Below are 12,353 nucleotides of genomic sequence, written 5' to 3'. Positions count from 1 at the left end.
ATCTTGAAGTAGTGTTCAGTGAATTCCTTGTTCAATAAGAAAACTGACACAAAGTTTGTGTTTGTGAGGACCTGGGCAGTCCCCATGTACCATAAGATACACAAGGTTATTCTGTGTAAAAAATAACCACAGAAGCTAATGACTTATAACAAGAAAGAGGTGGTTTTAGGCTTCTTTCTCATTGTGGGTCAGCCCTTATGTCTCCTCACTGCAGCCAGGATGACGCAGCAACCACATCCTGGTTGCATGGCCAGCAGAAGGAAAGAGAGTTTTGGAAAGACTGTGCATTCAGGCTACCAATTAAGTGCTCAGGCTGAGAAGTAACACCCCTAAATTTTGCTCACAAATCCTTGCCAGAACTGGTCACATGGATACATTCAACTACAAGAAGCCAGAAATTTTAGTTAGACCCATGTACTGGACATATTTGGTGGCTATCATTCATGATGATCGTACCCTTTACAAGGAGCATGAAGTCAGACACAATTTGCTTGATATAGGAATGATGTCTAAATACAGGATGGGTGAATCTGATCACAGCATGTTTTCTGACTTTCAGATTGCTATCTCAGCTCTATCCCTATTGGGCTCACATCTAGATCTATGCCTATGATGATAACAGGAAATGGAAATAAAATTTAATGATCCTTTTACAAAAAGCAAAACATATGTCTGCCCTTGCCAGTGGTATCCTTCCCCACCAGAGAGGTGTTCAGTTATGGTCTGGTGACTTAGTCATTCCCAGTGGCAAGGAATTCTGCCAAGTTTATCTCGTTAACCAAATCCAGGAAGTCTGCAGGAGCAACACACTTTAGAATCAATTTTCTTTTCCTTTCAGAGCTCATACAGATAGAGTGATGCTTGATGAGACATTTCCAGCTGGATATTTTATTCCAGACATGCTGTGCTGGTGAACACTTGTGAACTAGTTACTGCAGTGTGACTTTTCACCATTAGAAAGTTGGGACACATCAACTGTGAGTTTTCATTCAGTCAATATTTATGCATCTCTGTGAAATTTGTAATAATTTAATTAAATTTAGCAAAAAAAAAAAAAGGATTGTGTTTGCTATTTGCTAAGCACTGCAATTGTAGGTATCATATATAAAAGCCAGAAAATGATTTTCAAACAAAGAAGTCAGAAATGATGTTGTCTAAAAGCTATTCACATGCTGCTTTGTTCATCGAAGAAAGAAAAAGTGATATCTGACTGGGGACATCATCTGGAAACATTTTCTGCACAAATCAATTTCAGAGACTTCTGAAGTGTAGGGAGGAAGATCAGACCTTCTACGTGCAGGCTGGGGTTGGAAAGAGTTGGAGACGACTAAGCATGCACACATGCAGTAACATGGATGGACCTAGAGATTCTCATACTAAATGAAGTAAGTCAGAAAGATACAAATAAATACCATATAATATCACTTACTTGTGGAATCTTAAATATGACACAAGTGAACTTATCTATGAAACAGAAACTGACTCATAGACATAGAAAACAGACTTGTGATTGTCAAGGGGGAGAAGGGGATAGGGGAAGAATGAATTGGGAGTTTGAGGTTAGCAGATGCAAACTAATGTATATGGAATGGATAACAACATGACCCTACTGTATAGCACAGGGAACTATAGTCAATACCCTGTGATATGAAAAAGAATGTGTGTGTATGCTAAGTCACTTCAGTCGTTTCCGACTCTGTGCGACCCCATAGACTGCAGCCCACCAGGCTCCCCCATGCCTGGGATTCTCCAGGCAAGAACATTGGAGTGGGCTGCCATTTCTTTCTCCAATGCATGAAAGTGAAAAGTGAAAGTGAAGTCACTCAGTCGTGTCCGACCCTCAGCAGCCCCATGGACTGCAGCCTAACAGGCTCCTCCGTCCATGGGATTTTCCAAGCAAGAGTACTGGAGTGGGGTGCCATTGCCTTCTCTGAATGTGTGTGTATGTATATACATATATGTAGAGCTGAGTCACTTTACTGTATAGCAGAATTTAAGATATAATTAATCAACTATACTTTAGTAAAATATTTTTAATTAAAAAAACTTAAAAGATGACATTTTGTTCAAGATATTGGTAGGTAATAAGAGATTTCTATCTACCTACAAAGTTTGAAGAACTTTGTCTAAATACAGGGTGGGTGAATCTGATCACAGCATGTTTTCTGACTGGGTGATCTACTTAGTGTCTATGTCAACTCCATGAACCTGAATATTACACTGATAAAAAAACATAGACCTTCCCCCAAACTACTTCACCCCATTTATTTGCTTCTAATTTAACTTGTATAATTTACACTTATAGCCAACATCATCCACAGTACTTATTTGGGGTCTCTTTTGTATGATACTGCTTTGTGTACATAGAGATACATTAGTTATGGTTCTCAGGCTAAGTCATTTCATTTAATTTTTTAAATATCCTTCACACTTGTTTACTTACTTGATTTCTATGTCTCCCCTGTGAGTTTCACACTAGTGGAAATATATTTTTTTATCCCCTAACAAATGAGGAACTAGCAATCTTGCTGAACACTGGCTATAGGTAGATAGGAAACGGTAGCTAGAGTGCTTCTCAGCTCACATTGTAACCTTAGGCAATTTATTTAATTTTCTCAGCCTCAGTGTGTTTCATCTCTTTAAAAAATGTGTGTATCATAAGCTCATTGGGAATATTCAATGAAATAATGTATGTCAAGCACTTAGCACAATTCCTGGCACATATAAAACTTTAAAAAATGAAAGAGCAACAGCATTGCCCTGACCTGCATAAAATATTTCTGAGGGATAGAATTTACTTTTTACTTCATCCCATTCAAGAGTTCTTGTCATCTTATGTCTTTTAATCACATTGGTGTAAATGGCCGATGTAAAGGAAAAGTAACTGTCTTAAACATAAGATCTTCGTAAACTAATTATTTGTCCTCCAGGTTGGTCTGAGGATGTGACTGGAGGCATCATGGTTCAGCAGAAGCTTCTGGACTCTTCTACTATGAGTCCAACACACATACAGACTTTTTCGGGCCTTGTAATAGGCTTCGGCTCCTAGGTGGCACCAGTGGTAAAGAACACACCTGCCAACGAAGGAGACATAAAAAACACAGGTTCAATCCCTGGCTTGGGAAGATTCCCTGGAGGATAGTATCACAACCCACTCCAGTATTCTTGCCTGGAGAATCCCACTGACAGAGGAGTCTGGTGGGCTACAGTCCATAAGGTGGCACAGAGTTGGGCATGACTGAAGTGACTTAGCATGCGAGCGTGTGTGCGCGCGTGCACACACACACACACATGCACACACACAACACAACACTAGTGCCATCTGGGAAACTCCAATAGGCTTGCTGACTAATAAGCTAAAGGTCTATTAACTGGAGTAATTATAGTCAGTATCAGGGGTAATGAAGAACTGATGATGTACTTAGCCTAGGTTCTCTTTCATCACTTCATCACAACTAAAGCATAGAAGAGTCTACAATAACTTCAAATACAGTTAAAGTCTGAACACCAAATTATTTAACACTTAAATCAAACCAAAACCCTAAAGTCCATGTCGTTCCCTTAATTGCATTTCCAATCCACCAGAGCATGTGCTAGTCAATCCTTTCCAGTCACCATCATTATCAAGCATCCTTCACATGCTTACTATTGTGTAGTAAATGAAACTTTAAAAACTAACAATTACTGTGTCTCAACAGTGTGTGTAGACCCCAGGGCAAGGTATCTTCATACTTAATATCTACCGATTTTCAAAACTGCTTCTTAAGGAGACTTTCAATAATCCCATTTTAGAGATGAGAAAACTAAGCCTTTGAAAAGGAAGATACTTACCTATAATCACATATAAGAGCAGAAAGACATGATTTTGGCCTTGGAAAAAGTCTTGTATGGAGACTGTAAGAAATATTGTAAAAGTATTTAAAAGTGATCAGCTCAGGGGAAGAATAGATTCAATGTCAAGAAGGCCAGCTTTCAAGGTATACTGTCCACAATCACAGAATAATTGGGAGTCCACCCATCTTCACTACTTCAACCTTCACCCCAACTCTCTATTCTTGGAATAAGCTTGCCTGGACCAGGAGGGAAGGCCATTCAGTCTCTATCCTTTTTAAGCAGTGAGGTTCTGCTTTCTCAGTGGTCCTCTCCAAAGCCTCTACAAGTTACCACAAACAGAGTTTTCTTTCCATCTCCCTCTTGCCTTTGTGTTCCTTGTTCACTAAGTGGTATTTACTCACTAGACTGCAATTGTAACATTCTTTTAAAAACCTCCTGCTTAAAAGTGTAAAACCCATCCTCTCAGCCCGTTACTTGCAAAATGAAGTGTAAGCTGCCTGCCTAGCCTTCAACCTCAACTGCCTTGAGCCTGCCATTCACTGTGGCAACAGAAATGCCATTCATCCCATGCCTTTTCTAGAATCTAAACTACTGTTACTGTCCCTCTGCTCAGGAGCCACTTTGTCATCTAGCCATGGCCTCTGCATGCCCCTTACCAAACACTTGGATCTGACATCACCTGCCATAGTAAATTTTTCTCGGACATAAGTTTGTGGTGTTAAATGCTCTTCTTTGCGCCTGTAAAATACTCTAGGATTATCTTTATCCCAGAAATACTGACATCAATTTTTAATGGCCTATTTATATGTATCTCTCTCTTCCTATAATCTGAATTCTTTCACAAGAGGAATTATACTTATTATGGTACCAAATACTGCTAGTCATGTTTAGCTCAGTGTTTGTGAAATTATTTAGAGTTTTCCATAGATGAGTAGGATTTATGTAAATTGTTATGCTTTCTTTATATTTATTTGAAAAAAAAATCCTTCACTTGTGTCCTATTATTTATTATTTAGTAGTGATGAGAAATTTTCTTTTTGATAATGTTTTAAGTTAATTTGAAAAAAGAAAAAGAGGAGAAATAAGTAAAAATTAGTCCAAATGTCAAAAACTGTGGAAATGGTACAGTCAGTCAGTTCAGTTGCTCAGTCATGTGTTACTCTTTGTGGCCCCATGGACTGCAGCATGCCAGGCTTCCCTGTCCATCACCAACTCCCAGAGCTTACTCAAACTCATGTCCATCAAGTCAGTGATGCCATCCAACCATCTCATCCTCTGTGGTCCCTTTCTCCCTCCTTCAATCTTTCCCAGCATCAAGGTCTTTTCAAATGAAAAGATCAGTTCTTCACATCAGGTGGCCAAAGCATTGGAGTTTCACCTTCAGCATCAGTCCTTCCAGTGAATATTCAGGACTGATTTCCTTTAGGATGGACCGGTTGGATCTCCTTGCAGTCCAAGGGACTCTCAAGAGTCTTCTCAAACACCACAGTTCAAAAGCATCAATTCTTCGGCTCTCAGCTTTCTTTATAGTCCAACTCTCACATCCATACATGACTACTGGAAAAACCATAGCTTTGACTAGATGGACCATTGTAGGCAAAGTAATGTCTCTGCTTTTTAATATGCTGTCTAGGTTGGTCATAGCTTTTTTTCCAAGGAGCAAGCACCTTTTAATTTCATGGCTGCAGTCCCCATCTGCAGTGATTTTGGAGACCAAAAAACAAAGTCTCTCACTGTTTCCATTGTTTCCCCATCTATTTGCCATGAAGTGATAGGACCAGATGCCATGATCTTAGTTTTCTAGATGTTGAGTTTTAAGCCAACTTTTTCTCTCTCCTCTTTCACTTTCATTAAGAGGCTCTTTAGGTTCTTCTTCACTTTCTGCCATAAGGGTGGTATCATCTGCATATCTGACGTTATTATTATTTCTCCCGGCAATCTTGATTCCAGCTTGTGCTTTATCCAGCTCAGCATTTGACATGATGTACTCTGAGTATAAGTTAAATGAGTATAAGTTAAAGCAGGGTGACAATATACAACCTTGATGGGCTCCTTTCCCGATTTGGAATCAGTCTGTTTTTCCATGTCCAGGTCTAAGCGTTGCTTCTTAACCTGTATACAGATTTTTCAGAAGGCAGATCAGGTGGTCTGGGACTCCCATCTCTTTAAGAATTTTCCACAGTTTGTTGTGATCCACACAGTTGAAGGCTTTAATGTAGTAAACAAAACAGAAGCAAAAGAGAATACTACAATAATGGCTAAAATATGGGAGGCCCTGGCTTACCTTGGCTTTTTGTTTTTTAGGAAGTTTGCAAATTCTTTATATTTCCAGATGTTGAGACAATAATTTTGAGAGTTGAGGTTACCTCTAGTGGCAAAACCAGAGCCAGCTATTAGGCAGCCAGAATCTACAGTAATTGAATACATGACCATTTCTCTTTTAGCACAATCTTTATTCTCCTCTTCAAGAAGTTGTAGACATCTATTTAGTTTGATTATCTGTCATCTTAACGAAGCTCCATCTACAACTTTCATGTCTTCTGAAGTTTCTTCAGTCGTTGCCTGTATATTTGAAATGCCATACATGGAGTCAGTTCTGACCAGCTGTCCATTTTTGCAAACAGCATTTGCACTCAGAGAGTGCTCCTTTTTATCCTGTCAACTGCATGGATTTCTTGACTTTGAGGGGCTGGAGGAGGTGTTTCTAAATCCAGAAAATTTGGTGGTCTTTCATTTAGCGTAAGCACATGAGACTGTGTTTTTAGTACTAGAGGTTTAAAGGGATTTGACTGTAAAAGGTCAAGATCTACTGGTCTTGAAAATGGAATGTTTTCATTATTTCCTCTACCAGAATTCTCTCTGGAACCTGCACAATCACACTTGTATTTGAAACTCCTTCTTGGAATCTTTGAGGTCAGCATTTGGTTGTGCCACCTTTAATTTTTCCAGACCCTCATTTGCTAACACTTTTGGTGTATTACATTTTATACTGAATTTGACTAATTTCAGCCATCTCAGCAGCAGTGGGAGAAGGAAAGGCTGTCTTAATCACTACATGTGTACCAACTACTGCTTGCTTTTGGGCATTATCTGCTTCTGTGCCTCATATTAAATCTTTTAACTTACTTCAATATGCATGCCTGGATTTAGAGTCACTTTTGTACCCCTGGGCTCTGGAGGGTCCTGGGGAAGGGCCACCGCCCACCAGCTCCTGGGGAGCTTGGGTGGATGGTCTCAGAGGCTGTTGGCCAAGCGCACAGAGGCACCTGGGCAAACCTTACCCTGGCTTCTTAACACAGACCACTTGTAGGGTCAATAAGAGAGATATCTTGGAGCAAAGAGCGCTTTGTAAGTTTATAACACCTGTTTTAAGAGATTAGTTTTGCCCTGAAACTATCTGCTTCCAGGACAGATATCTGGAGGGTTAAAACCAAAGAATTTTTAAATTAGATTTGAGCCCTGGTTCTCCTGCTGGGCTTTCTGGGTAACTCACCTGATAAAGAATATGCCTGCAATGAGGGAGATTTGGGTTTGATCCCTGAATTGAGAAGATCCCTTAGAGAAGGGAAAGGCTACCCAGCCCAGTATTCTGGCCTGGAGAATTCCATGGGCTGTGTAGTCTGTAGGGTTGCAAAGAGTTGAACATGACTGAGTGACTTTCACTGTCTGCTGCTGGAAGAGGAAATTATGGCTGCTGATATGGGGCCTGTTCACCTGGTTATCTGAGTCACAAATCAGAACATCACTTGCATTCCCTCTCACATGCTCTGTGGCCTAGATTTCAGAAGTACATGGGTACAAGACAACTGTTCTCCTCTCAATTCAGACAAGCATATCACATTTAGGGACTTGCAAAATCTCAGAACACAATTTGGCTGATGTTTTTCAGTTTCTTGTGAAGAAAGTCTAAGGTATGGGAAGTCACTCAAAGACATCAAAGCCTTTGGGAGAAAAATCAAAGTCCAATCTGAGACTCGCAGAACTTCAAATCACATGTCCTTTAGACTATGGGCACTGAAGTCTGCATCCATCCTATGACTACCAAACCAAAGGTCAAGGCACAGGAGCAATGTGCCCTTCCCTTGCATCCAGGAGCAATGCCATGGAGGCAGGTTCAAGTATAACCAACAGTCCTCCCTTTATGGAACTCCAGAAGAGGGCACACTATAGACCACTAAAGAAGAAGTGGTGTGGGGCAGAGAGTTGTGGACACACAGGACCACAATTGAGCAGGACAAGACAATTTGCTCCCGCAAAAAAAAAAAAAACTCTATAAAAGGGCAAGATGTGGTTCGTAAACCCTGTAACTCCACTATAAGTCTTTTGAGAATTTCACTTGTCGACTTTTACTTACAAATGTGAAAAGCATTCCAAAAAAGTGAGCCCCTTGGTCCTAGAGATTTCTTTCCAGATCCTTCAAGTCCACTTCCCAGAGGCTTCCTCACCAGCCCACAAAATTCAGATGAGAATTCTGCATGAAGCATTCACCACCAGGCTTACTTGCACTGTTGTAAGAGCTACAGCTACTCTTTGGAATGACTAATGTCACAGAAATTGATACAAATCAATCATCCATGTAATAATTAACTTAGGTTTTCTTTATGGCCAATTCTGAAGAACTTCCCAGCTTTTTCATACATTCCATTTTTGAAACCAGATATAGAAGTGGCAATTAAGGAAAGAACCCATCCCATATCAGTCATAGGTTCATTGCTTCAAATAGTTCCCCAACAGATTCCTGAGGGGCAACCCTGACCTGATGCCACATGTTACCTTTTTGTCCCCCTCCAACCAGCAAATTTCTTGCTGAGTGCTTTCAGTGGCTCAGCACACATATCTAGACTGCAGGTCTGTCTGTAACCCAACCAAAATGCCATAGATGATCTTGAGAGAGAAAATGAACATCCTGGTTCACTGGATTCTGTCTTAAAAAAATAAATCATTTAGCTGTGCCAGTCTTCGTTGCAGCATGCAGGATCTTTGATCTTCATTGTGGCATGTGAGACCTTTAGCTGCAGCACGTGGGATCTAGTTCCTGGACCAGGGATTGAACCTGGGCCACCAGAGTTGGGAGCACGGAGTCTTAGCCACTGGACCACCATGGAATTCCCTCACTGGACTCCATTCTTGCTTTTAGAATAAAGTTTCCATAGCAAAATTTTTTCGTGTTATAATTCCTCCTATTCTTTCAGTGTAATTTTATGCAGCTGTTGAACAACTATTTTCCACATTTTTTAGGTGAAATCTGCTGAAGTATCTGATCATCCTCATCTTTCTCCTCTCATTTAGAATTTCCTAGTTCCCCTCCACCTCTTTCCATTTTCACCAGATAACACACATGTGTTCTTGGAGGTTCAGTTCTGAACTTATTCTCTGAGAAGGCCACTAGCATGACCCACTTGGAGACAAAGTTGGCCAGAAAATTAACAATTTGTGATAGTACATTGTCATTATCTGTGGGTGTCTGTTTATCTTCCACTAGCAAGTGAACAGTTTGAAGGAAGCAGTGATATGATCTTAACAAGTAGGGATTTGCAGCACCTGCCTGGTGGTAGATTCTTGGTAAATGATTGGTCAATGGAAAAAAACATGTCCAAAGAAGACATACAGATGGCTAACAAACACATGAAAAGATGCTCAACATCACTCATTATCAGAGAAATGCAAATCAAAACCACTATGAGGTACCATTTCACACCAGTCAGAATGGCTGTGATCCAAAAGTCTACAAGTAATAAATGCTGGAGAGGGTGTGGAGAAAAGGGAACCCTCTTCCACTGTTGGTGGGAATGCAAACTAGTACAGCCACTATGGAGAACAGTGTGGAGTTTCCTTAAAAAACTGGAAATAGAACTGCCTTATGATCCAGCAATCCCACTGCTGGGCATACACACTGAGGAAAACAGAAGGGAAAGAGACACGAGTACCCCAATGTTCATCGCAGCACTGTTTATAATAGCCAGGACATGGAAGCAACCTAGATGTCCATCAGCAGATGAATGGATAAGAAAGCAGTGGTACATATACACAATGGAGTATTACTCAGCCATTAAAAAGAATACATTTGAATCAGTTCTAATGAGGTGGATGAAACTGGAGCCTATTATACAGAGTGAAGTAAGCCAGAAAGAAAAACACCAATATAGTATACTAATGCATATATATGGAATTTAGAAAGATGGTAACAATAACCCTGTGTACGAGACAGCAAAAGAGACACTGATGTATAGAACAGTCTTATGGACTCTGTGGGAGAGGGAGAGGGTGGGAAGATTTGGGAGAATGGCATTGAAATACGTATAATATCATATATGGAATGAGTCACCAGTCCAGGTTCGATGCACGATACCAGATGCTTGGGGCTGGTGCACTGGGACAACCCAGAGGGATGGTATGGGGAGGAAGGAGGGAGGAGGGTTCAGGATGGCAAACACATGTATACCTGTGGCGGATTCATTTTGATATTTGGCAAAACTAATACAATTATGTAAAGTTTAAAAATAAAATAAAATTAAAAAAAAAAAAAAAAGAAAATTGAGACTCCAAGAAAAAAAAAAAAGAAAAAAACATGTTCTAAACATTTACAACCTGTGATGGTGACCCAGAGACTTCTCCTAGACATGATTGAAATGTGCTTAAACTGCTGCTGTAGATTTGTGAAAATAACCCCTAGGTGTCAAATGAGCTGTAGGGAGGCAGTTATTGATTATATAGTGTGTGTGTGCACTCAGTCCTGTCTGACTCTTTGTGACCCCATGGACTATAGCCCACCAGACTCTTCAGTCTTTGGAATTTTCTAGGCAAGAATACTGGAGTGAGGTGCCATTTTCTCCTCCAGGGATATCTGTCTCGATCACACACTCTTATTTTCTCTGGCCTAGAATTCATGATCTGATTTTCCAACTCTAGGATAAATATACTAATATATTCCTAGGCACACTGAGAATAAACCTTAATGAAAGGCAAACATTTAGAAGCATCTCTGGCTGGCAGACCACCCCAGAGGAGCAAATGGACAAGGAACAGAACTCACAGGGTCATTACACTGCTTCCCTTCCATGACAATTATGCAAATAAAGTTTTGATTTGCCTTCTCCTCCTTAAAATATACATAACTGAACCACCTTGCCTTACACCTCAAACTGACACAACATTGTAAACCAACTAGACTTCCATTAAAAAAGAAAAAAAACAACTGGTTACTTTTCTCCCTTTGTAATTAGAGGTAGGTTATCCTTTTCTTTCCAGAGGAGCTGAAGTCATCTATCCTTCTTACTTTTGCAAATAATTCTGTTCTGGCAAATATTTGCCCAAAATCCATGGGGCCTTTCTTGTTATGACTTTTCAGTCTGGCAAAAAAGATGCTAATTACACACCTGTGAGGTTTCCATATTGGCTGTGTTGGTCTGGCTGTGTTTTCAGCTTCCCAGGGTATCAGCTTTTGAGGCCTTCCTGCTTTGGTGCTCAGGGATGCTGGCCAATGAGGAGGGTCTTCCCGATGCCATAGAATACAGTCATTCACAGAGACCTGACAATTCAAACAAGACCTTCTCTTGGTATGCTTTTTTTTTTTTTTTCTGTCAGTTTCGAATTTAAAATATCAAATTTGCCAGATATGCGATACAGTTCAAATGAATCACTGGTCAAAAGGAGACATTTTAATAGGCTTATCACTAAAATGCCCAAAGTGATCTTTGAAGTTACAGCCTAGACCAGCCAAGTGGTTTAATTCTGTCTTGGCAAATCAATACCTTTGTATGAAATTTCTAAAAGTCATAAGGACATAAGATGTTTGTTTATTCTAACTTGTTCCCTCTGCCAGTAACTGTCAAGCTTGGCAATGATTATATGCATAAATAAAAAACCAAGTTATTTGAACTCTGACAGATGTGACAAAATGGCAATATCTTCATTTTTATTAAGAAAATTTATCTATTTTAATTCACTACTGTAATATTGCCCCAGAAACATGTCTGGAATGCATGTTATACCCTGTACAAATATTGGTTGAATTAATTATTTAATTTAACAGATAAGAAAAGCAAAGCTTGTTATCTCATTTCCATCGAGAAGACTGAAGGTTTTTCACCGGATCGCAATGGCTCCCAAATCACAAATGCAAACAAGCATGCACATACACATATACAGTAAAGTCAAGGGCCAGGCTCACTTTTATGGTTAGGCCAAAGCAGAGGAACTGACCTAACACCTCCATTGGTATCAATTCTATTGTGTATGTCCATTAATATAACTTGAGATGGGACATATATTTATGGTGACATCATTGATCATGTTCCAATCTGACCAGCAAAAAACAGATTTTTGTTCCCAAAACTTGCTTTAACATCAAAATTTTTCACCCTCTACTTTTTTACTTTTGTAAGTGTAAAGGATATTGACAAGTACCTACAAAAACACTCTTCATGTCTCACTCTCACAAAATGTTGGCAACGCACTCTCTATTTTATACAATTATTTTTTTCTGAATTAAAATGAATATGCTTACATTGATCCTTGCT

The 12,353-nt window shown here is 39.7% G+C and overlaps 1 pseudogene; it reads right to left on the bottom strand.

The window, feature by feature from the left end:
• Positions 1-6,202: 6,202 nt before the first annotated feature.
• LOC102394733 lies at positions 6,203-6,847 on the bottom strand (annotated as a pseudogene).
• Between the last annotated feature and the right edge of the window lie 5,506 nt (positions 6,848-12,353).

The sequence above is a fragment of the Bubalus bubalis genome, chromosome 2 (assembly GCF_019923935.1).
Source record: "Bubalus bubalis isolate 160015118507 breed Murrah chromosome 2, NDDB_SH_1, whole genome shotgun sequence".
Classification (NCBI taxonomy): Eukaryota; Metazoa; Chordata; class Mammalia; order Artiodactyla; family Bovidae; genus Bubalus; species Bubalus bubalis.
The sequence above is the reverse complement of the archived record's forward strand: the minus strand, read 5'-3'. Positions and strand labels throughout refer to the sequence as shown.